The sequence below is a fragment of the Triticum urartu genome, chromosome 7 (genome assembly GCF_003073215.2).
Source record: "Triticum urartu cultivar G1812 chromosome 7, Tu2.1, whole genome shotgun sequence".
Lineage (NCBI taxonomy): Eukaryota > Viridiplantae > Streptophyta > Magnoliopsida > Poales > Poaceae > Triticum > Triticum urartu.
The window spans coordinates 660746639-660750786 of NC_053028.1; the positions used below are offsets into that span (position 1 = coordinate 660746639).

The following is a 4148-nucleotide window of genomic DNA, read 5'->3' on the forward strand; positions in this document are numbered from 1 at the left end:
ACACCAGGGTGAATTAATCCTGATCCTAGCATAAGTACAGTCAGGAATTACATCTTTTGTGGCCAGCAGGAACAGTGTGGTGTCCTATTTTTTGCACTCTGGCGTTTTCTGTACTATTGGCAGAACATATACTATATTTGCTAGCTCTTGTTGTTACCTCATTTTATCCTATGCTTCTCTCAAATCAGCTATGAATTACAAACGATAATAAATCTCATGATGATGATGGTGGAGACTGTTGGTACTTTAGGTGATATATGCCTCATCAAAACTGAACATTTATCAATTTTGATGCATGGCTGTACGGGCTAACATTTTTTGTTTAAGGAAGCAACTATATAGTGTGTGCTGCAAGAATGTACATGCAATATATCTTGTGCATTGCAGACATAGGAACGCTTGATTGTCATGAGTGTGTCTCAATTGGTTCTTTATAATACAGTACTAGAGTTCATTTAGAGTATTAGTGGATGATAATTTCCTTCCCTCATATTTAAAACAGTGCAGCAGATGAAGCCAACTCGGACGATGATTAACTTCTCTGACCTTATGGTAGGTTGAATCTGAATCACATTGATGGGTGAACTTCCTTGTAGTCCCTTTTCCTGAAACTATAAGACAATGGCTTAGCCTGATGTTTTGGTAGTTGTGTAAGCTGAAACATGATGCTAAGCCGAACAATTTATTGTCGTTTTTTCGCATGAGATCACATTTTGGTAGTTGCGAAGCCTAAACCATGATGCTTTCTTGCTGCTGTTGTAGCCTCTAATGAAATTGTGAGATAATGTAGTTAAGCTAAATTTCTTCTGTTTCAATAAGATAGATGTTGGTAGTTGCGTAAGTTGGCAGTGGTGGCTTTGATATATGATCTGCCTCGACTCGGGTCTCCTCCAGTCAGCGCCTATTCGGAGATGAAGTGGAGGCAACTCGAGGGCCTCCTAGGGGGCCTGGTCGAGTTCTCCCCCGCCGCCTCCTTTGCTCGATTTGGCGTCCAAAAAAGGTGGGTAATGCGACGAGTAATTTATATGAACTTTGTTATGCTCTCGATTGATTCTGCTGCCTTTTGCTGCTTTGGGTGCCTGTTGTGGCGTGAGTGGGATTCGGTTCCACGCCAAATCAAGCAGTCTACTCTGGCTGAGTAGACTAGCAGGTCCATCCATCCATGTACGCCTTTCTTTGTATGCCTGAATTTTTTCAAGGGATCGGTGGCAGCGAGATCCGCAAGGAGAACGAGGTGGCGCCGCAAGATGGCAAGAATGGTGCGGCAGCAGGGTGGGCAAGAAGATGAGGGTATTTAGGAGAGGGTGGAGGCAACGACAGTTTGCAGCAAATAAATTAATGTCCATCATTGGTTGCAGGTGTCAGGATAACTAGCTACAGGTCATGTTCCAGAATCCCCCTTCCAACCTTCTCTCCCCATAGATTGAATATACTCCCTCGGTTAATTCTTTTTATCTGCTAATTTTTTCACAATTTCTTATTCCCTTCGTTAATTTGTAGGAGGAAAATTGTGCTGACGATCTTTTCTATACTCTCTGGATTTATGGTTTATTCATGGAAAGGGTGTAAAATAATGGGCAATGATAATTATTTTGTTCCTGTGAAGCTCCAGGTTTGGCTGATTGCTCGGATGATGAGTATCATAACCCACACAAGAAATATAGAAAAGTAAGCTGGACTAGATGTACATATTCTTCAAGTGACTAACAATATGTAATAACCTTGCTACACAATTTCAGGGTAAAGCGAAGACACAGTCCATTTGGTTTGTCATTTTGAAGGCACAGATAGAAACAAGAACACCATATATGTTCTATAAGGTCTGCTCTAAATTTTGCGAGTCTCCGAAGACATGTGTTCTCTTCCAATAGTTTGTCTTTAAAAGTAATTCATGTGTCCACACAATTTATTTTCGATGATGTGCATGACACTTTCAGCAGAAAAAGAAAACAAAATCTGGGCACAAATTGTCTCTTCCCTCCTGTGTACAGAGATAAATGAATTCATAAGTCCCACAAAACTGCCGTGTGCAATTTGGCATCAATTTCTTTGCCACGATTTTTAAGAGAAAATGTATGTGTTGATTACTATTGAACCTCTGGTTAATTGTTGAACCTGGAAATGTATGTGCATTACTTGACATTGTACATTTTATGTTTCATGGTATTCCAGAGCCCCATCTAGCTTAGCTTGTCGGCAGTATTGGACAAAATAAATAGATATTTTGACTTTGATAAATCAGGAGAGGTCCATCTCAAGAGTGTTGTGGTTATGTTTAATGTACTCTTGTGCGCGAGATTTTTACTGTGTCCCTAGCTTTGTACATTATTCCTATGAGTTGTTCATGTTGTTTAATAAAACTTATAATGATGCACTGTAGTTCAGTTTAGTTTGTTAGTCTCTTCGATATGTCGTGCAACAACCATTCAACAAGGCTTTGTCTTTCAAGCTGTGTTATTAGAGGCAATGCTTCATGATATTCGTTGATACTTTAAGTGCTAATATCTTTGCATTTTATTTGTAGGAGGAGCTTTGAAAGTTTGTCAGGGCGGAGAAGATGGTTCTCAAGTATGCTACTATCATTGATGTTGTGTGGGAACACTAAAGATTTGTGAAACTGCTTGCCACTGTCTTACTTGTACCTGCAATTGTGTTTATACAGGACAGAGCTCTGCCGTTTCAGTGGTGCCAAGATATACCCGGGGAATGCATCAGATTCGTCCATTCAGACTCTCGAGTAAGCTTGTGTGCCCATATCGTTAGTGCACATGGAATTAAATAAGTAGAAGTTTGCTAAAATTATGCTGCGCATTCTTTGCCTATATCCAAAATCAGGTCTTCCTTTTTTCCAACTCAAAGTGCAAGCGCTATTTCCACAACCATCTCAAGCCTGGTAAGCTTATATGGAATGCCATGTACAGGAAGCAGCACAAGAACGTACATGGTAACAAGCCAATTCCCTTAAATGATATACTCCATATACTTCAACATATGTTTCATAAGCTTAATAGTATCTCCTATTAGGTGATCTGATTAGGAAGTGTAAGTACAATGATCTGGTAGGTAATTGGGCTGCTTAAATATTTCCTCCGATTAATAGTTTAATTTACCAATAGGTACTGGCAGTCAAAGAAACTGACATCTAATCAGTCTCAGGGATTGAATGATTTAGTTACCACACTGTGTCAGTTAGTCTGCTCTTTGTTCACAAGATGAATGATCTATATTACTTAATCATGTGCAATTTTCTTTCCTTTTGCTCTGTTGCAAGTGGATGTATAGTTTGCCAGTTTTCATCTCTATTTAGATGTGTTTTAACCAAAACTCCCGAGTACTCGCTTGCTTTGTCTTTTTAAGCAACTACAAATTGTATGGGCATATGAAGTTGTGGCTTATAATTCTTCGTGGTGAGGTTGCAGTATATTCGTGTTGAGGCTGCAAAGAAGAGGCACCGCGCCATCAAGAGTCCTTATGGTCTCGCTGTTTATCGCCTCTGGACGCGCCATTGATGACCATAACCACCGTCCATGCATAGAATCCATGTGTCGTGTTTCCTGTTTCTCTAAGACCTTGTAGTTCTGCCGAATGATGTGAGTAAATATGCCTCTGCTTTATCATCTATATCATCGTTCATGTAACCTCTAAGAATCTGGTCTTTGAATGTGTTGCATTCGCACAACTGTCTTATTGTTTCACTTTTGCACAACTGTCTTATTATTTCAGTTAGAACTTGCACGTATCAGTACTTCATCTCCTTGTGCCCCGAGTCTGATGGAATAACAACAAGTACTACACACAGGAAAGTGCAAGGGGCGTGTCCAACCTGGCACCACCCAACTTTCGCTCAGGCGGCGCGCCACGGGCGCGCCCCAACCACTAGTAGTCAACATACTACAACCCATACCGACATGTCCACAAGGGAAACATCCAGCCAGAGACAGTGCTAGATATGAAAACGAGTACAGATCAAACTGAAAACTGAAGTTGGCATTTTCCATAACAATAATATCTCTACTTGAATCTTGTGACCAAGGTGTTTGAGTCGCGACTTGGCGAGTTGCCGCGAGCCGTGCGGCTCGGCGATTAGTCGACGAAAGTCGCTGTATAGTCGCGAGTCGCCCTGATTTTTGGAAAACGACTTGGCGATT

The 4148-nt window shown here is 40.9% G+C and overlaps 1 pseudogene; it reads left to right on the plus strand.

The window, feature by feature from the left end:
- Window positions 1-2557: 2557 nt before the first annotated feature.
- On the plus strand, window positions 2558-3410 carry LOC125522071 (annotated as a pseudogene).
- The last annotated feature ends 738 nt before the right edge of the window (window positions 3411-4148 follow it).